The sequence below is a fragment of the Halyomorpha halys genome, unplaced genomic scaffold (genome assembly GCF_000696795.3).
Source record: "Halyomorpha halys isolate HHAL.00 unplaced genomic scaffold, Hhal_1.1 Scaffold82.1, whole genome shotgun sequence".
Classification (NCBI taxonomy): domain Eukaryota; kingdom Metazoa; phylum Arthropoda; class Insecta; order Hemiptera; family Pentatomidae; genus Halyomorpha; species Halyomorpha halys.
Window position 1 is genome coordinate 1,246,741 of NW_027109449.1, and position 23,787 is coordinate 1,270,527.

The window sequence follows — 23,787 nt, forward strand, 5'->3', positions numbered from 1 at the left end:
ATAAAAATATAAATATACAGCCTAAGTCAGTTGTTATTTCGTTGTCAGGGGATCGAGTAGATCAGCTGATTGAAGATGTTCAATTCAGAAATATTGTGTGTAAGAAAGACATTTAGTTCCGCATTCAAAGATGTAATCCCCTTTTTATTGTTACCTCATAAAATTCATTTCTTATCTTTTAAATTTTTATTAGCTATAATCACAATGAATATTGTAAATTGAGCATAAACTTAATTATTGTACATAAATACAAACAATAAATAAAAAATATATAATGAAGTCGATGATGAAGTTTTTTATGAGAGTATTCGGCCTTCTGAAATTGCCGGAAAAAATATTAACCACTGTTCTACGGTGGTAATAAATATGATATTTAAATTTTTTTTGGATAATTTTTACCCCAGAAAATTAGTTTACAAAATTTGGGATATAAGCCTTAAAAATCGCAAAGATAGGATGGAAAATAAAATTAAAATAGCAAATAGTATAGCAATTATTAAGAAATATTATGGATTAAATTATATAAAAGGTTTATCAGAAAATATCCAGAGGTCATTTATAGATTATGATGTTGAAGAATACTCATTATGTTATAGACCTAACAATAAAATTAAAAATTATTATAGCAATTTAAAGGACAAAATTGAAATAAAAAGTTAATCGGGATTGATAAATAAAATTCCGTGTTTAAATTGTCCAGCTATCTGTATTGGTGAAACAAAGGAAATGTTAAGCAATAGAATATATCGACACAGAAATGATACAAGAAATAAAGAAAAGGATCCCAATAAAACAGCATTAGTACAGCATGCAGCTAAAAATCAACATAATTTTAATTTTGATAACACCATAATTTTACATAAAAAGAACAATATGTTCAAAAGAAAAATACTTGAGCCAATTTATATATCAGAGAACATCAATTATACAGTTAATTTTAAAACAGATACTAGTAATTTCAACCAAAATTATGCAGAGATTTTAAGCAAAATAAATTTATGAAAAATAATGGAGGAAATTTTGTTACTATTTACAATTAATTTTATTGCGAATTTTGGTAATTGGAATAAATTACAAATTGAGACCAAAATTCAATTTAAATTAAATTTAAAACAAGGCTAACCTGAGTGAGTGGAAGGTTGTAAATAGTTTGTTTATATGGTACTGATAGTATGGATAAATTGAAAATTAAAAGTTTTAAATATTTATGAATTTTAGAATATAGGTAACTAAACATAAGCTTAGGTAAGGTTATTAATTATAAATATGACTCTCTAATAATTGACTTTTTCATAGGGTTTTAACTTATAATTAATGACCTGGGGCAGAATAGCCTGCAAAACAATTTTTAGATTTTGATGTGAGGTGAGAATTTATATTGAAGGTATGTTATATTATTAGTGATAATGTTGTTGTTATAAATGTTAAAAATGAATATATAATATAAGCTGTTAAATATTTAGATTGTCCTTGAGGATGGCCGAAATGGCCGAAACGTTGGACTATTGATGGAATAAAAAGTGTTGAGACTATACAAGGATACAATTTTGATTTATTTAATAATGAAAAATATTATTTTTTAGTTGTTTCCCCCATTATTTTTAGAGATAAGTGTATGAATAATAATCATTGAATCTTACCTTTTTTAATAATCGAACCTTCAAATGTGCAGTTGTGATCTATTGATCCTTAAAGAAGTCAACTCAACAATGTTACCTTCCTAATTATAGCATCTTTCTAGAAAGAAATCATCTATCAAATAATTTCACTATTTTCTTTATTATTTTTCCTTGGTACCAAAAATCTAGAGCCGGGGATACCCTACTCCCTTCTGCCTATGCCCATGCGTACAGATGCCTATTACCACCAAAATTAAAGATAGCTGAATGTACTATAATGTAGTCGATAATATTTATTTTCAAAGGAGCAACAGTTTCGATTATTTTCGCCAAAATTAAATCGCAAAATATTAATTTTTTTTTATTCTGAAAAAATGTTACTTTCTAAAAAACTATATTTTCTGAAATATTAGACCTAAACAGCTTTACTGAAGTTCATCATAAATTATATTTTAGAACATCTACCCTACATTAAATGATTATTTGTAGTGTTATTGAAGATATGGTTCTCCAAATGAAAAATTTTAGCTTTTTCTCGAATAAAATAAACTTCAGGAAGTGTGCAATTTAAATAAGAGGGTGGTTTGTAAAATTCACCGCTAGATGTCAGTGCTAGAGCAACAAGGTTTCCGCGCAATAATCACACATCCTTTGTGAGTGAACACACCGCGTGAGTGGTAGTGACGACTCTTTATTGTTGTTTTATGCGTAGTGATTTGTGACAATGGAAAAAACTGAGATACGATCAGTAATTAAGTACTTTATAAAAAAAGGTTTGAAAGCATAGGAAATTCACGCTGACTTTCAAAACACACTTGGGTGGGTTTCTACTCCTTCATATTCAACTATTGCCAAGTACAGATTAGATGATGATCCACGTTGTGGATGACCAAAAAGTGCTATGACCCCCGAATTTATCGCAAAAGTGCATAAAAAGGTCATGGAGGATCGTCGACTGAAAGTGCGTGAGATTGCTGAAGCTGTAGGGATGTCATCTGTGCAGGTGTATCACATTTTAACCGAAGAATTAAGAATGAAAAAATTATCCGCAAGAAAGGTGTCGCTGCTCTTGGTATTGGACCATAAACATACCAGATTGGAAAAGTTCAATAAAAAAATCTGGTCTGTTTTCAGCGCAACCAACAAGATCTTTTGTGCCAGTTTGTAACTACAGATGAAACATGGGTCCACTACTATACTACAGAATTAAAACAGCAGTCAAAGCAGTGGAAACATACTGAGGCACCACCACCAAAGAAAGAAAGGGAGACGTTCGGCCGGAAAGGTCTTAGCCTCAGTTTTGTAGGATCCAAAAGGCATTCTGCTGATAGATTATCTTACTGGCCAAACAATTACGGAGCAATACTACGCAAACCTCCTAGACCAACTACAGGAAAAGATATGCGAAACAAGGCCTGGTTTTCCAAGGAAAAAAGTCATCTTTCAATGTCTGCCGACTGCCCTACAGTATACTTTAATAATGTGGCTCTTACCCCTGTAGAACAGATTCGTTATCTTGGACTACATCTTGACAAACGACTAACCTGGAATCCTCACATAAGACTGAAAAGACAGGAAACTGCACGCATATTCCGACTATTACAGCACTTACTAGACAAACAGTCTAAACTTCCAACTCATTACAAAAGACTGATCTACATGACAATAATAAGGCCCATCTGGACATACGGAGTTGAGCTTTGGGGCTCCACTAAACCTTCGAATTCTTCTCGTATCCAATCTTTACAATCCAAAATCCTTCGTAAAATCCTCAATGATCCTTATTTTGTTACTAATGAAACCATCCATAAAGACCTAAATGTTCCTTATGTAACCAATCTAGCTCGAACCCGATATTATTCCTTCCATAATAAACTCCCTAACCATCAAAACCTTCTAACCTTACTTTATTTTATCTCTAACTACTTTACAAAGTCCGTAAATTCCTACCTGCTATACACTTTCTCATCATTTGTTCCTTTCTAAGTAATAGATTATTCCAAGTAAACCATAATGGTTTCTATTCATCCCTCTATTCTCAATTCGCTGGTGTTCTTCAAGGTAGTATCCTCGGTTCCATTCTCTACACCGTCTATACAGACATCCCAACAAATCCTAACACTATCCTCACTATGTATGCCGATGACACAGGTGAGCTTTGGGGCTCCACGAAACCTTCGAATTCCTCTCGTATCCAATTCTTACAATCCAAAATCCTTCGTAAACTTCTTAATGCTCCTTACTTTTAAATCAAATCATCCATAAAGACCTTAATGGCCCATGTATCCAATCTAGCCTGAACCAGATATCAATCTTTTCATTATAAACTCCTTAACCACTCAAACCCATTAGTTTCTAACCTTGCTTCCTCTTCCATTCCAGGCAATCCTCCGAGGCGCCTGAAAAGAAGATGGCCACGAGACCAGCTGATGTAAAATGTCATTAGAGTGCTACCAATGGGTAGTTTCTCTTCATCCTGTATCATATCATTATGTCATTATGATAAAATTTACTTGTTGTATTTTTTTATACAGTTATAAATATCAATAAATAAATAGATAAAAAAAATTCTTTCAATGTGACAACGCCCGCCCACACACAAGTGCTATTGCTATGACAAAACTTCATGAACTGAGGTACGAATTGTTGCCACATCTACCTTATTTACCTGATTTGGCACCATCAGACTTTTATCTCTTCCCAAAGCTGAAAATTTTCCTAGGTGGGAATAGATATCCTACAACGGAAGAATTGACAGCCGAATTGGAGAGGTATTTTGGAGGCCTGCAGGAATCTCATTTTCGAGATGGGATCAATGCATTGGAAAATCGCTGCACTAAATGCATTAGTCTATGTTGACAAATAAAAGCTGTTCCACCGAGGTAAGATACTTTTTTCTAGTACATTACGAGAACTTTTCAAACCACCCTCGAACTTACACACATTTAGTTTTTTTAATAAAATCCACTGTATCCTTTGTACAATCTAGGTAAAAATTTAAACTTTCTATAACGTTAAATAACGAACAATTTTTTCTTGACTTGTCATGATTGTTGTTCACAGTTTTTATTAAAGTAATAAAAAATTGGGATAACATAACATTTTTTTGTATCCTCTTGGGCTCTTGAACTACGATTCATTATCTAATCTTCCTGACCCTTTGTTCAATACTTATCCTGTTCCACCCATCTCTGCAATCCACCCCGAAGGTTGAAACGGCAGTGGCCAAGAAACCTTTTGTAAAATAAAAATGCACAATTGAAGTTCCGGCTATGGTCCAATGCTCCACTCAAGTTGAGTGTTTGAGGCTTTATCGAGCTTACTCAGCCTGCACTGGCTCGTTACCAGTGACGCGTTGAGAGGGATGAGCAGAGATCTCAAAGAGCTCTGCTCTACCCCTCACACATGTGGGATAGAGTGGGCTCAGGAATCCTCAGGTCAATAGTATACATATTGTACATAAAAGTATAAATGTGACTAGTAATTATTATTAATTTATTATTATTATTATGAATATTATTTTATTTTTTTCATGTACATAGTTTGATATTTATCCTTCTTATATATATTTAGAGAGAGATTTTATGTATTTACTTATTTATTTTATTCTTATTTTTTATTTTAGTATGAATGCGATCAGTTATCATCACTATTACCTATTGCCCAACAACTTTATGGCAGATTGTAATATCTATCAGTAAATAAAGTATTTAATATAACCTCTAAGGCGTTAATAATTTCATTTGATTTTGACAGGTCAAGACTTGGCATGTAATTTATATTTTGAGTGAATTATTAAAATTATAATCTTTTAACTGTCTTTACATATTTTATTATAACTATTTATTTTAACCCATTTTTCAGTCATTATTTTTTTTTTATGCCAAACAAAATTTTAAACGAACTAGTGGAGTACCTCCCTCTTCTCCCCCTCTGTAAATTTAATTTTACTACTCGTTCCAAAAATTGTATAACTTCGCATATTGTATGTAGTTCTGATCGTATTATATTTTTCAATATAGTATAAGCAAGAAAAAAATAAATTTCAAGTCTTTAACCCATCTTTTTAATTTATACTTCAATTTACTAATTTTATTGCATTTTAAATAAAATAAAAAAGTGGACTGTGACCCCTAAAAACTTGTTTGTACAATATCTATCTATTGAAAATTCATAGATAAAACTACAACAGTAATATCTCAATTATTTTCAGGAAAGCTTAATATAAGTAACGTCAGGAAGTTTTTGAGCTTAGATCTTGATTAAAAAGTTATAAAGGATATGACTTACATTTTTAGAAGTTTCTAAGTTGAATTTACCTTTATATTAATTTTTTTTTTTATAAAATATTTTTTTCATTTTAAATATTTCTATTAAAATTAGAGAATTAAAACGATGTCATATGACGTGTGTACCACACCAGCTGATGTGTATTTCATTTTTGGCCTTAAAGTATCTTGAAATACCAAATTTTCACACAAAAACTTCAAATTTTGACTGCGTTTATTATTTCTTTCCAGGCCAATTACAAAACTTCATCAATATAATATAAAGAAAAATTAAATATTATAAATTTGTAACTTTTTCTAACAATGCCATAACAAATTTATCATTCTTTTGGTTGTTTTATTTTTGGCTGCTTACGTTCCAATACTAATTAGTAATATTTCTTTTTTTTAATCGTATACTTTAAAATGCGTTATATTGTAATAATAATTCAAATAATAAAACAATATTAATAAGAAAAAGGAAAATATTATATTTTAAAAGGTTTAAAATTAAAATTATTTCAGCATAATAATAAAATATTCGTGGGACTGAGGCCATTAAAAGGAAATATTACGCAGTTAGTAAGGGCTTATATGCAAGAGGTCCCTATCTCACTTTATGTGCGTAGTCAAAGGAATTAATGTCATGCCGTGCTAAAGTGGCATGGTCGGAAATCTGATAAAGCCACCCGTGGCTTATAGCATCTTACTCATAAAATAAAATTATATTATTTAGAAACTATTCAACTTCAACTAAAATATTTTAATATTAAAATTGTAAGATATAAACTATAGTTAGGACAAATTACTTGATTACTCTTTCAATTTTGAGTATAATGTAAGTGAGTACAGAATTTAAAGTGTATTCTAGTGTAATTATGATTGTAATCGATGATATTTTGTGTATAAAATAAGTGAGTAACAGAATTTAAAGTGTATTCTAGTATAATTATGATTGTAATCGATGATATCAAAATTTAGTCACTGTGGTGGCTCAGTGAAAAGGACTTGACTTCGAAACCGGCTGTATCAGATAATAATTTTTATATTTTACTTTAGCCTTGAGTCAGTCCTATGGGTTAGGGAGCTCTCCGGTGTCCACCCAGCCACATAAAGTTGGTACCCTTAATTGGGTAAAAATCTGGCAATGGAGGTAGATTCTGACCCAATCACCACACCCCTAATCCGTCATGGGTTGTAGAAGTGAAGATTTTTTTTCCAATTTAATATCAGAATTTAAAATTTAAGTACTTTTGTAATTAAACATCAAACTCAAAAATTTAGAGTAAACTTGTAATCAATTACTCTCGAACTTAAATTCTACAAAACTTAATATTTTGAGTTATTATTGATTAGTTATTCTCATATTATATATTATCATTAAAATACAATTTAATTTTTGTGATTTCCCTTTATTTAGTAACCAGTAATTTTTTTTAATCCACTGGCGTTAGCTCCAAGTTCTTAAATACCTTAATCGAACCCTGCAACTACCCTTATAATGCCACAAGGAATCGAAGCCAATATCTCACTGATATACATATATCATGTAATATGTATGGATTAACCAAAAATAAAGGAGGTTACGAAAAAAAATATTGAGTAATTTTACTTTCTGTCACATATATTTCATTTATACACTAACCTTGCAGAGATTAGTAATAAATAATAGATATAAAATTTGAAAAAAAGTTAAACAAACTTAAATTAAATAACATTTTGAACACATTCATTTCTATATCCAATATTTACATTCAGCCTGGTGAACTCCGAACCGTGCTTCCTCATTTTAACTTTTGTAAGTAAATGAGAGATGCAAAAAAACAAATTCACACCATATTTACAGATATATACAAATTAAATGATAAATAAAATAGATAATATTATAGTATAATACAGATTCACAAATACAATGAAATTGTAAAAAAAAAAAAATGGTGAAACGAAATTCAATTAAATTTAAATAATATTTTGAACACATTTATTTATATGTTCAGCCTGGAAAACTGCGAACTGAGCTTCCACCCCTCTTGTAACTTTTATAAGATAGAATAGGAATTTGGAAGATCCCAGCATTCCCGTCTTAACAACGGGATCCTTCCCGCCCTGACCCGCCAAACTAAGACCCCCCAGGGAACGACGAACCATCATTTTTGAAATTTAAATAGTTTTGCTATGTATGCAATGGAGATTTACTTGGGATGCCAGGATAATCGCTGAAGGCAATTATCCAAAATAAGTTAATTAATTAATTATATATTGAGTAAAAAACTACCTAAAAAACTATTTATTATAATTGGATTCCTTTCCAAAGGCTGTTTATGTGTTTACCAGTTTACCAATTAAATACTACTAAGTATTTATTTACAATCTATTATTATGATAAAATGATTCAAATGATCAGATAAAGGTTGCCATAAAAAATAGATTATTACATTATTACTTATTGGTTAATTTTATACTTATAGCTGCTGATGCCGTGGGATGTGGTGCCGTAGATGTCGTTCATAAGGGATGTCCAGGGCTCGTGGCCCTTCTCACGACTTTGTCTGGTCGAAGTCCATCTTCTAAGCCTGCCTGCTGACTGTGTCCTCGCCCATCTAAGCCCTCCTGTTGAGTGTGTCCGTCTCATCCTGCAATCCCTCTTTTTCCTGGCCTTGTTACCCTACTCTTTTTCTCCCACTTATTTAGTTATCTTATTTTGAAATCTCTTCTCTCATTGGCTATCGGTGATCGATGGCTCCCGAGGCATCTCCCTCCTCATGGTTGAAAAAGTTTGACATGTCCAGGAAGGGCCTGAACCTGGTTAATTTGATTCTGATCCCTCGTCAAACCTGTCATTTTTGTTAGAACACTTAAAGGTTAGCCAATCTAATTTTCTCAGGGGCCTCTGGTAATGTGACAAACTTAATACAGATGTTTTCATATCGGGGGACGCTGAAAGCTTCGCAGAAGGATACCCTGACTAGGTATAGGGGCATATGACGAAACACCTTAATTATACCCAGGATTGTCAAAAGACCGATACATAGCAGTTTAAATATTTAAAACGCGCCTGAAATTGAAAAACTGTGAGAAAACCACCACTCCCGCTCTCCGTGGTAGCCTTACTTATCTGACTTTTCACAGACAGACTATTATAGCGAGTAGGTTGGTCGATTGACATGTCACAATCACACAAGAGGAAATCAACACAGAAAAAGGCAATCCTTCCCGACCGGACCTATCCAGGTCGCTCCCAGGTCCTATATCAATTTTGAAATATTTCCTTGAAACGGGAACAGGAGACATAAGATAATTTAATAGGATAGTTAGGATTAAAAAATAGTATTTTCTTCTTAACCACGGAACCTTTCTGGCCTGCCCCACTCCATTAAGATAGTCTAAATAATTAAAGAGCTCCTTAAATTGGAAAACGGCGAGACCATACTCCATACTAAGAGCTAGTGGATAGTGAGCTATGATATAACATTAGGATGATCGGTGAGATTCTCATGAAATATGGAGAATTTAAATGGAATAAGACAGAGGCATATGAGATATTAAGATCATGTTGCACGGTAATGATGTTTCTGGTAGTTGGCTAATGTTGGAAGGTGTTTAAACTGAAAGGATTCAGTGCGTTTGATGTTAGAATTTTTCGATATTCGCAAAAGTTCTGGTATAAGACCAAACAGGTTTTTGTTTCGTCTCGTAAATTTATAGATTGTTATCTTTTTATAGTTTTCTAAGTCGGTAAATAGTCTAGCTCGAAGGTTCAATTCTTGTATTTTAATTCTTATAATATATATAATATTCTTAAAATATAATAATTATATTAAATTATTGAGGTGTAGATAGTTGACCGTAGATTAATGCTTGAAGAAGTTTGTCGGGGGGTGCGGTCAGCAAAGAACAACATAAATAAACAAAACCATATTTATTTATTTTATGCCGACGTTTCGACCTGAGTTTCAGGTCTTCATCAGGGGTTGTGTCTTAGAGGAGGGAAATATTCGTACTCGCGTATATAATCAGTACGAATATTTCCCTCCTCTAAGACACAACCCCTGATGAAGACCTGAAACTCAGGTCGAAACGTCGGCATAAAATAAATAAATATGGTTTTGTTTATTTATGTTGTTCTTTGCTGACCGCACCCCCCGACAAACTTCTTCAAGCATATATTAAATTATGTGGGTTCCACGTTAGGCAATTTACTTCCTTTAAAAATTTTAATTAAAAGTATATGAGTACTGAGCAAAAAGTGAAAAGAATTAGTTATTTCCTTTAGAAAAAAAAAATCTTAACGAAAAAAAAAATAAATGTTCAAAATAGTAACGATGAGTACGTTTACTTTACTTTTTTTCAACACTTTTTTGAGTATTGATTAAAAATATTCAAAAACAAAGTGGTAAAAAAGATCTCCCTGAACTCATATTTAGAGATTTTCTTTGTTACTTTATTTGTTTTAACTACGAGATGTTTTGATTATGTATATGCCAATACTCGCTACAAATACGATCCTAAACCAGTCAGAATAATTTAACCAGTTCGGTAAACTGGCTCAACTACCATAATTAAGTGCCGAAGTTGAAGGTAAAATGGCGACTGAATCTATCTATTGGTATCGGCATTGGTAGTGGAGGGAACTAGTTCGGCAAGTGGACTCGGTTTTTTTGCCAATCCCTGGCGACTACCAAAGTTGCTGCCACGTATTAACCAAAGTCGGAGTGCCAAGATCCATTTTTCGGGACCGTCGAAAAATAAATATTAACTGTCCTAGGTTAACGTTAACTACCCATAACGTTCCGAACCGGACGTACTGGGACCTACACCCAACCCCACGGCCGTCACGACCCTACAGAGTTTACCTAACAGAAAATGTATAATAATACAACGACAGAATGCATCACAAGTTATATTAATTATATAAACAATTATTATTACTCTTAATTGTATACATTAATTATGGTATTAATGTATAAAAATAATTTAACAGTTGTATTTTCGGAGATGAGTTCTTGTTGAATGTTAGTACCTGATTTACCTGTAAGACAACTCATATATTCTAAAAATAACAAGCGATGTCACACATTTTATTAATACAGGACAAATATAGAGTACACGATAGATGGTAATAATAGACATGTATAAATGGATAGTGATTGATGAGTGACAAGATCATCAAATTAAATTATTTATGTCAATCAAATCCTGACAAGGCGATAATGTCATGAATATCATAGCTCATACATAGGATAATCATTATTTATATATAAGTATATTGAAAGTCTTATTTACACATTATCATAAATAGTTCTACTGGAATTGTGTCGAGTTGACTAAAAAAACTTTCACATGTCTACCAAGTATGCACAATATATTTCATCACTACTTCTATATCTATATTTTCTCTTCCTCACTACTAAATATAGGAAGATTTTTATTCATATAGAAATGAAAAAATGTTCGTCCTCCTAATTGGAATTTTTTTAATAATTTATTTATTGTTATTTACAACTGTATACATATATACACATCAAGTAAATTTGCTGTAAGTGATATTATGACATGATACAAACATGTGGAGAATCTCTCCATTTATTGAACCCCAAAAACACTTCCTAAGGAAAAGATCTCGAGGCCATTTTCTTTTCAGACGCCTAGGAGGATTATTAGGTAGTGAAGGAGAAGCCAGGTTAGAAACGAGTTGGTTTGGGTGGTTGGGAAGTTTATTATGGAAGGATAGGTATCTGGTTCTGGCCAAATCGGCAAAATTGGGGACATTGAGGTCCTGATGGATGATTTGATTTGTGACAAAGTAAGGAGCATTAAGGATTTTACGAAGGATTTTGGACTGTAAGGATTGGATTCGAGAGGAATTAGATAGTTTAGTGGAGCCCCATAGCTCAATTCCGTATGTCCAAATAGGCCTTAAAATAGTCATGTAGTCTTTACAATAGTCATATAGCCTTATAATAGTCATCTAGTCATGTAATATATTGTAATGGATTGGAAGTTTGGACCGTTTGTCTAGTAAATGTTGCAATAGTCGGAATCGACGAGCAGTTTCCTGTCTTTTCAGTCTTGTATGAGGATTCCATGTCAGTCGTTTGTCGAGATTTAGTCCTAAGTAACGAATTTGCTCAACAGGAATAAGTGGGGTATTATTAAAAAAGATACTGTGGGACAAGACGTAGGTTTACGACGAAGGGTAAATGTGATTTGTTGGTATTTATTGAAATTTATTTTAATCCTTCGATTTGGCACCATTCTTCAAGGGTGTTGATGTGGGATTGGAGGGATTGGGATACAATGGAAGGGTCATTATTCACTGACAATAGGTATGTGTCATCGGCATCCGTGGTGAGAATAGTGTTAGGATGGGTTGGAATGTCAGCTGTAAAAACAGTATAATGGATAGGACCAAGGATACGACCCTGAGGTACAATTGGAAATTTCAAATTGCATTTTATGATTTAGATATAGAACAAAGAAATTGTTTCCATTTACTTTGTAAGAACTAATTAGTCATCATCATCATCATCATCATTTTATCCCCTTGCGACATATGGGGTTACGATTTGTAGAGTCTGGACCAGATATCTCGTTTTTGGGCCATCTCCCTTCTACTCCAGTCCATATCTCGCCTCCTGAACGCCTCCTTAACACTCTCGTTACAGGAAATGCATAGTCTTCCACTTGGCCATCTTCCCTCCACGCGAGTCTCATACGTCTTCCTGGCAGTTCTTTTCTGGTCCATCCGAACCACCTTAGCTTGTGCTTCTTTAGGATACTTTCAGCCGGTTTGACTCCGAGACTGCTCAGGTGTCCTGAACTGTCCTACCGAGAGGTGTTGTCCGTACTCTATCCCGTCACCTTACGAAAGTAACGCATCTCCATAGATTGGATCTGGCTCATGTACTTTGAGGAAGAGGGTCCACGATTCGGAAGAGTAGGAAAGAATACGGAGGAATATCGATTAGTAAATTATCATTTTAGTTTTTCTAGTCACCTCCCTTTTACCCAGGAAACAAAATACCCCTAAAATAACCCTTGGAAGCAAAATAAATACTCTTCCACCTGCATTGATTCTTTGAGAAACTTCCTCAACAATGTAGCGGCTTTTGTTAAGATAAGCGCCTAGATATTTGAAATTATTCTTGTCTTTCTTCGTTCACCCTTTTTGTCTTTTCCGGGTTAATTTCCATGTTTACCGTGGTAATTTCCTCTTGAAGAACATTTATGTTGTATTGAAGGTCTCGGTCGTTGGAAGCCAGGAAGACCATGTCATCCTCGAAAGATAACACAAAAAATCGTACCCAATAGACCCGATTTAAAAACGCAAATATGATATTATGTAATGCAAAAATCATAGGGAAATCACGTTACTCAACAATCGCTCGGTACAAATCTTTTTATATTTTTTAATTTAATTATATGATGTTAACTCTGTAAACCTTGTAATATAACAAAAATTCAAATTGATAATACATTATCTCCCAATTCCTATACACATGTTTTCGTTCAAAAAATATTAAAATAATAACTTTTATACTTCAGATATAATTCTCGAGATTTGACTTTTATTTTTGTAAAAAAAAAAAAAAAAACTAATAATTTTTACTTTAATTTAGCTTTTAAAAAATATCTAGAAATAATAATATTATTATTATATAACTATTTTATGATATAATATCATATTATATAGTTAGGTATTAAGATTGTGAATATATTTTGATTCCGAGTTTTCATCCTAAACGTTTTAAGTTCCTCTGAGTATTACAGCAAACACAGGGGAAAATGTCGGTGTGTGTGGGTGAAGATCCTTTCTTACAAGCGCTCAGAAACGACACTTATTCATGAATGAACCATTAAAAATAAACGTAAATTTCGTATACATGGAAATTTTAGCTATTAGTTTCAGCTATAGCTAATGTTTGCCCAACTCTGCTTATAGCTGAAATAACTTTGACAGTGTATAAAAAATAAGTGGGGTTTAGCTACTCAAGTGCACTTAAATAGATTGGTTCATATGGACTATTGTATAATCGTACAATAAATGAGTATTGGTCTGTTGCCAAAATCATACTCGCAGTATAATCATTTTGTTGAAGGCATTGTAAGGTTTCGATAACTTGCGTGATTTACACTTCGTTTGTTGAAGACATTGTGAGGTTTCGGTAACATACGTGATTTATACTTCGTTTGTTGAAGACATTGTGAGGTTTGTTTGTTTGGTTGTTTAGTGGCACCAAGCTTTATTGGTCATCAACGCCATTCATATTTTATTTAATTTTGCTAATATTCGTTAAATTTTATTTATTTTTTGATTTTATTTTTTTCTTCCGATCAAGTTATATTTTTGTCAGTAAATTTTGTGATTTCAAAAACCGAAACACCAATTCTATTGCCTTATCATCGTCTCCAATGGTTTTTGAGATATCTTGGCTTAGTCCCAAGCTATTGAGGTGTGGTGTAAAATATGGGCATCGTTGGAAAACATGGCTTATTTTAAATTGTTATTGCAGTAGTGGCAGTTCGGAGGCGTTTCTTTTGATATAAGATAGGAGTGGGTGAGCCTCGTGTGATCTATTCTCAGCCTAGTCAGTACAACTTCCTCTCTACGGCATTTGGGACTGGAGGTACCCCAGGGCTTGACAACATTGTTAATAATTTTTAATTTACTCATTGGGCCTTCGTTTCACATAGATTGCCATTTATCTTTGACCTTTACAAGAGGCCTGCATATCTCTGACGGAGTTACAATTGCTTTACCCCGTCCCGGAAGCGCGAGTGCCTCTCTTGTATTGTGCATTGCGAGTGCCTCTCGACATTGTGAGGTTTCGGTAACTTACGTGATTTACACTTTGTTTTACTCTAATTTAGGAACGAAAAAGGTAAGTGAAACCACTAAATTCACATTTTATGTCAATTGAATATGCATCGCCACTAAAATCTGTCTTTTTTAGAAAAACTATTGTAAATTATAACAAGAATCCACGTTTAATATTGTGTGCCTGTGTTTGTTGTTATCGACAGGTGAATGCTGAATCTATCAAAATTTCTTTATGTGAAATCCATATTTGTTTGAAATTTAGACTGAACATAGTCAGAAACAAAAGGAGAAAAAATATTAACTTTGTTTAATATTAATATTAACAAGTATGCCTGGGATACAAAGCGAACACAGACACTAAATCGTACATACATATATTAAAGTACCACCAAACCCTTTTACGTCTCTCAAGAGCGATAGATTTTGACGATTGATGTATTGCTAGAAATGGCAAGGGGTAGGGATAAAAAAAAAAAAAGAAAAGAAGATGTTCTTTATAAAATTATATTGCTTACACCAATGAACAAAATGGCACGCAGGGGAAAACTATTATTTTATATTCATGTTAATTTTAATTAGACCGCAATTCGATTTGGTAAAGAGCTTACGAATAATTAAATAGTAGGCATTAATTATTCATTACATCATATATAATAAATGATTTTATTTTATTATTTTTCTATTTAATTTATATCGAAGTTGTGTTTTAGAAACTTATATAAAGGCGGTATATATAGTGATATACACTTAGATCTCCTCTAGGAGCCGCCTATATATTCCCCGTCAATATTATCCTGATCCTAGATGTAGTCTGCTCTTATCTAACGCCGTAATCCCTTCCGATAAGGATAATCTCTTTATCCAAAAATAAAAATGATCACATGCAAGTAAGTCTAAAATCGAAAACCATGTATAGCTGTTTTATGCTTTATTTATTGACCTTGAAAAAAAAATGAAAATCCGTAGTATCTGTTTTTTCTCAATTAAAATATAGATTGGCAAGAAAGAGATTTAGTCTGGCAGCAGTAGATAACATTATGTTTGCCGCTGTCAATATTTTATTAAATTAATTTATTGATATTTAAATCTATTTACAACGGTATTAAATATTTACAATAAGTAAATTTGATATGAGTTACATTACAATGGCATAATACAGACATGTTAAGAATCTAAGCATAGGTAAAACTCAGATAACATTTCTAAAGGAGAAGATTTCGAGGCCATTTTCTTTTCAGACGCATAGGAAGATTATCAGATAATGAAGGAGAAGCAAGATTCTAAACAAGTGGTTTTGGGTGATTGGGAAGTTTATCATGGAAGGATTGCTATCTGGTTCTAGTTAAATCGGCAAGAGCGAAATTATTAAAGAATACTGTAGGGCAGTCAGTAGGTTTAGTGGAGTCCCAACACCTTATAGTTATATAAATGAGTCTCTTGTAACTAGTTAGAAGTTTAGACCATTTGTCTAGTAAGAGTAGTTTCCGTTCTGTTGTCAATTTTATTTATTTTTTGAGACCATAACTTTAAGTAGCTATAGAAACACATTTTTGAAATTTTGTTTATAGGTGTCTGTTCTGACATGGAATTCTAAAAAAGGAATTTTCGAAACATTTTACTTTTCTAATTTCCCGTAGGCAATAAAGTGACTAAGGCTCACATATATATTTGAAGCTTATGATGTTATATTTTAAATAACATCATACGCACGTCGCAGAATCAGTTTCAAATATTTCATTCTAGATATTTTTTTCCCTGAAATGTTTCAGATTCTAAAGTTGATAATGACAAAACGAAAGCCAGGTTGAGAGATTGCAATAGTGAAATGTATCACACACAAATATTGAAAAACATTTAAGACATTTAATTTATTACACTAGATTTATTAAGAAGCTCGATTTTTGAATTCCGCAAAAATGAAAGAAATTCACAAAAAACAGCATTTTTGTATTAGTCTTTTTTGAAACGAATTTTCACTGATAATGAAAAATGAATCGTATACAATAACGGTAATCGAAGAAGATAATAGTCCAATAAAACACGATAAACCAACACAGGCCAAAATGGAAGCTGAGTTGCATCGGAAAATAAGCTCTCAATTTGGTGGTATCACGAAGTTGTGTATTTTTAGCTCCTTTCAAGTAACCGAACGATGTTTGCTAGCAATAACTTATGAAATATAACAGAGAAGATATAAAGAATATTTACAAATATAAATATTACAAATGTATAATATTTGTATAAAAAATATTTATTTCACATAGAGAAACCGAAATTACTTTCTTGCTAAACAAATGGATGGTTTGTTATAAATAGGGATGGTCATAACTGCCCCGGAACTGGGAGAGAAAGGGGATAGCCACATTCTGTTCCTATTTTATATTTTATGAAGATTACACTTTGATCCCCTCAATATATTTTATAGTCATTTGCTTAAAAATAACTCATAAAAGAGTTGATTAAATTGTTCAGTTAATATTTATCATTCTACAGAAAATAATGAAATTTGATTAATAACGGAAAATATACCTACAAGTATATTTTGTTATTATTGATATAGTTATTAACTGCATCCTATAAAATAGTGGATCTTGCTGGTACAAAATGCAGTGATAAGATTTCATGAAGGCCACGCATGTAATTAGTAAGGCCGCATAATCCCCACCTATGATCCAAAGTATTTAGGTTTTACCAACTTTAAATACGTAATTTATGTTTAGTAAAACTTTTCGTTCTTGAGCTTAGCTAACCACTTACATGGGTGTACCCAGAGGGGCGAGAAGGGGGCTGCCCCCACTAGGACTGAAAAAAAATACTAATTTAATAAAAATAAATTATTTTTCTTACAAATAATAATGAAACGCTGTTGTAATAATATATAATTTTCTTAAAATTTTGGTTTCATTCCCTTTTTCATTGTTGAAATGTAACAACCTGTACGATCATGGGTGGGGCATAACACCATAGCTTTCATTCTAAGTACGCCCTTGATCACATACATAAAATAACAAATAAACAATAATAATAATTGATAATAATAATTTCTTTATTTATTCCAAGGAACTTGTCCCTTTAGAATACTATTATAGACATCGAGGCATTAGTGCCTTAGAGTATACTACGAAATAATATAAAAAAATAAACTTAAAGAACATCATAAAATACAATTAAAATAATAAATTGAAGAAGAAAACAATATTTAACAGAATATGCAAAATAAAAAAAGAAAAGAAAACAGATGAAACAAAGCCATATATCGTCTCATAAATCATAGCATAACTAACACCTTATAGTATAAATGAAAAAGAATCAAACACAGATGAACTAAACAGAATCAACTAAAAGGAATGATAATTGCTTATATATTTATATTATATTTACATGTTTAAAAAAATATATAAAACATCTAACATAGACAAATAATTAACAATGATAATAAATAAATAAGAAAGCAAGAAAAACAAATCCCCCAACAAATCATAAATCTTAAGGTATATTCTAATAATAAGAAACAAAAAGAAAAAAATGAAAGGAATATGGTCCGGGTGCGGTCAAAAAAACTCAAATAGTAGAATTATACTATTTTAGTGAGCCAACGTTTCGCTCCACGTTGCAGGGCTTCGTCAGGGCTAAAAAAGATACAAACACATAGTTACATAAGGGAAAAAAAACATAAGTGTAAAATAACAGGGGTATAAAATGTAAAAAAGTAAGTATGTGTTTGTATGTAAGTATGTAACTATGTAACATAATTACATACTTACATACAATACATAACATACTTTGTATGTAAGTATGTAACTATGTTTTTGTATCTTTTTTAGTATGTAACTATGTGTTTGTATCTTTTTTAGTATGTAACTATGTGTTTGTATCTTTTTTAGTTATGTAACTATGTGTTTGTATCTTTTTTAGCTATGTAACTATGTGTTTGTATCTTTTTTAGCTATGTAACTATGTGTTTGTATCTTTTTTAGCCTTTTTTACATTTTATACCCCTGTTATTTTACACTTATGATTTTGTTTTCCTTATGTAACTATGTCTTTGTATCTTTTTAGCCCTGACGAAGCCCTGCAACGTGAGGCGAAACTTTGGCTCATTAAAATAGTATAATTCTACTATTTGAGTTTTTTTGACCGCACACGGACCATATTCCTTTCATCATTACACACGGTCAATCAATAATCTTCCAAGAAAAGAAAAACAATTTCCATGAGCATACATAGACATTGTAGGTACTATATAGACACTGAAAACATCCCGTAATATTTAATAACATTGTTTACTTAATATTACATCTATCAAATTTCAACTTTGTTGGACGCTCTTAATTTCTATTCTTCGGACATTGGATGGACAGTAGGTGATTAAAGATACGAGAAGATTGAAAGAATATTAGAATAACGAATGAAGTTGGGAATATAATTCCATATCGAAGAGGTATGCAATCCTTGGAAGATGAAGGATGCAAGGAAATATTCACGACATAAGGTGGGGTAAAGCCACTTCAACTCTTCATAAAATCGGGTCACGAAGGCGTCCCTAGCTATTTCATACATATATTAAAAGTGAAAAAATCTCTCACAACGGTTCCGAGAAAGAGAGTATCAGCGAGAAAACCACCAAATTATAAAATTTAAGCTTACAAACAGCTAAAATTTACAATAACAAAAAAATTTAGCTATAAAAATATGGGAGGATACACGGAGCAGATGAGAGAGGAATTAAAGAGACTTAAAATTTCAGATACCGACTGTCTAGATACGTATAGGAAAAGATTGAAAAATCTCACCAATATAGGAAGAGGGAAAAAATAGGTATGAAGTGGTCCGAAGAAAGAAAAGAAAGGCAGTCGAGGAACATGAAACTGCGATGGGAAGAACAAAATCAAGACTTCCAAAGAAGTCTAACCATTGATATTCACGTGATAAAAAAAAAAAAAAAAAAAAAAAGTGACCTCAAGAAATTAAAAGAGAAATAATATTATTAATTTAATCATCTAAAAGTAGTATTACTGTTACTAATGGTAGAAGAAACCAATCTAGGTTTATCTTGATGACCCAGATGACCATCAGGAATTAACCAACATGACTATTAATATTTTGGGTTTTTGTAAAAAAATTAACTGACCATACCTGAATGATTTAATTATGTCCATGAGATTAAAATAAATCTGATACAATATAATTTTTGTTTATTGAAATTTATTTGCTTCCGATTTCTGAATTCTGATTTCTTGATATATTCTTTGAACAGCGAAAACCCAAGAGGCTTCCTTTTTTTCGAAAATCAGGTTTTCGTTTGTTTTTTTGGTTTGTTGGAAATGTTCGACATCTGTCCACCTTACGGCTGGAAATACATTCCTCAGAGAACTTGAAGATGTTATAGTCCAAGAACTCATGTCGATTACAAAGGCCAGGGCTAAGATTTCTTTTACAGACCTCCTTGCTCCAAGCAATTATTGTAATCATGATATTCCTGAGCCGAAATCTTTTTATTCCCTGATCTGGAAGGAAGGAGAGGGAAAGCAATAGCAAAAAGAATTTGAGATGAAGCTGAAGTATTCTGAAAACAGGAATATTATAAAAACTTTATGGGTTGACTCACTTCAATAGTAAGCATTTGATAAATTATAAAAAAATAAGGCATAGGAACAACTAAAGAGTTCGAATTTGCCGTCGAATCATTGAATCAACAGTGTGAATTTTAAAGGTTGTTATCGACAGAACTTTTGTGCTTGCTTGCTTTGTTATCTCGGCTAATAGACTTTGGTAGATTATATTTAGCTATTAATGGAAACTTTTTCATGTGGTCGTGGTCAAGGAAAAGAAAGTATGTTTGTTCGCAAGCATTTTTAAACGATATTTGAGGAAAGTCACAACTTCAGAAACTATTTCTTCTCCTTTGGGATAATTTTTTTAATTTTCACCATTATACTAATTGTCTTTGTCTAATTCATCATCAGCATTTTACCACAATACTGTTAATTTTTTTTCCTTTATACAATATATATGTATATATATATATATATTTGTATTTATGGCATTCTTAAGTCACGTTCAATCCTCTACCAAAAATTTTTATTATTAATTTTATTTCCGATTAGTATTTTTATTTATTTATATTAGGTATTCAAAATGTATTTATAAGAATTATTTAAACTCAATTAAGTATCTTATCTCTCGTCCCACCACTCGTTGATGGACAAATTGTCTTTCAAATTTTCTTTGTTCATATACTACAGTTCTACCAATCACAAATGATAAATTTACTTATTTTTCATTTCTTGATAGTACTATTTTTATGATATTTCTTATTGTTTTCTAGTTTATTTATTATTATTCTCTACATTGCCAATTTTTATTATATCGCTAAATTGTTTTCACAAAGTCAAATGAGGCTACCCAATAAAAAGATCACTTATTTTTATTTTAATATTTTCTAAGTGATGCTAGGTCGAAATATCTTACAATACATGTGTCGTCCGAGGGTTCTTGCTAATAATCCTAGAAGGTGAGACAATTTTTTTTTGTTTATATTATGTTATAAATGTTTTATATTATCGCATATTACCTTTGTTTTGCACTACTTTTTTTTTCGGCCGACTCCCATTGGAACTCAAGTACTCCTATACTGCCTAACCATGGTTGGTTGGAGGTCAAAGTTTTTCATTTTGTTGGACTGCCACTCAATAAAAAATGTCAACGCCCCAGGCCGGATTCGAACCGGCACCGCCAATAGACATCAAATTGTCTTAACCACTGAGCCACGGCCTTGAACTATTTAATGGTTCTTATATAACAATCCTTTTTTTTAGAATAAGAACAAAAGGTTATTGACTGTATTAAATGAGTTTAAGTGTATAAAAAATACAAAAACCAAAAGTCACCATTGGAAAAGTATACCATTTTTTTTTTTTTTTTTTTTTTTTTTTTTTTATTTATTTTTTTTTTAGGAAAAACAAAGTCAGATACGGTTTTAGCCTATTTTGAAACCATTAAATGCGAATTTTCATATAAATTAAAAATGTTTAGGCTTGATTTTCGGAAAATATTTTTTTTCCATTGGCACACACTCACGGCATAAATTCATAACTCCACACAATGTTATCCAAATCCAACGTAACTATAATTATTGGAAAGCTAAATTGCCACTATTTTTGAAGATATGTAAATATCATTTAGATTTAATGAATCTGTATAAAAGAAAAAACAGTAATATGAGCATTTTTTTTTTATTACTTGAAAAGTTTGTATCCAAGGATACGCATTGAAACAATTTAGACCGACTGAAAATCACAAAAATTGCAATAACTACAACACTGAACCACTGTCTACACGAAACTTTTCTTAAACTAATCTACATAAACGTCATAGCTTGATTTAATTTTTGAGTTGTTTTTTTTATATTAACCTCTTCTCAAAGAGCTCCTCTGTTTAACGGACAAAATAATCCTCTAGGTATTCCTTGGGATAATATATAGGTTTTTTTTATTCGTCTATAATTTCCTCACTATACTTGTTAAGGCCATAATATATAATTACCTTGTAAATAATATTTAGTTAGTCTTAGTGTTTAATTTAATAACGTTTATTTTTATTTATATTAATTTAATTAGATTTAGTTATTTGAAAAAAATTGTAATTATATTTGTGTGTTATAATGAGTAATAGAGACAGTTGCTAGGAGCTGATAATTGTTGCTAAGGCGTCACCTAGCAACGGACCGACCATCTTAGTTTTTTATAGCAGTTCCGGCTCTCTAATTATCCATGATAGCGTCTCAGCAGCTCTGTCTGCGTTTATAGTTTAATAGCTTAGACATTTTTCGAGTTTTTTAGTCGTCATTACAGTCCGAAATCAGATCTTTTTTGTGTTTCGATTTTAATATGAGTTCCGGATAGTTATTGGCCATCAACGTGTGTATCCAGCCCTGTCTGCGTTCATTTTGTCGGCTCGCCTAATACGTTAATACGACTTTTGGATATTGTGATTATCGATGAGCTCCTACACCAACTTTGGACCATTACAGCAGTGTATTGAGCTACAAGAGCTGCGACCTAAACATCTCGGCAGCACTCTTCCTCTGACCTATCGAAATGGATCAACTTTTCGTCGAGCAGTATTTATTTGTTTTTGTTTTTTTTTTTTTAATGTAAATTTGTCTTTTTTGGTTAATTAATTTATTTATCTAATTTTATTTTATCTGAGAGGCCTTTTTTTTTTTTTACTTGTATTCATTTTTAGTCGTCTTTTGTTTATTTTAGTTTTAGTTTTCAAATGCTTAAATTGAACCAAATAAATGTTTAAACAGAACCAGTTTGTTGTTTGTTTATTTTAAAGCCTTCCAACAAAAAGACATAGTCGATTTGAGGTGGCTTTAACAATACTGATTTATTTATTAAAATGGCGAATGAATAATATTCTTCCTTGTTTAAATTATATTAGTTATTACAAAGACAACAACGTTTCGGGGTTATCCCCCATCTTCAGGTCGGTGCTATACTGTCCTGTTGAAGCATAATGCGAAGATTTTGCTAGAATTGGCTATTAATCATATTCATACGGTCTTCATTCATAAACATATTTTTATCTTCTTAAATTAATATCTTCTACTGGAAGAGTTTATTAGAAACTAATATGAAAATGATGAATGAATAATAATCTTCATTGTTTAAATTATATTAGTTATTAAAAATAACACGGAATTATTATTCATTGTTAAAGTGAATTATTAAACAAGCAAGATTATTATTCATTCACCATTTTCATATTAGTTTCTAATAAACTCTTCCAGTAGAAGACATTAATCTAAGATGATTTCTTTATATTTATTTTTTATTTTGTTTATGTGGATGTATTTTTCACACCTCTTCTTTTATATCAATCATATTTGTATACACGTATATTATCTTTACCTACTATGTATCTATTTAATTTTGCCTTTATGAATAACTGCAGTGTGAGTCGTAACGTTAGTTATTAATGAAAAGACCACCTCCAGCCCAGTTTTCAATGACTTTTCCTAGAGTATGTAAACATTAATATTCTTATAATCTGCCCAAAAGAAATGATGAGG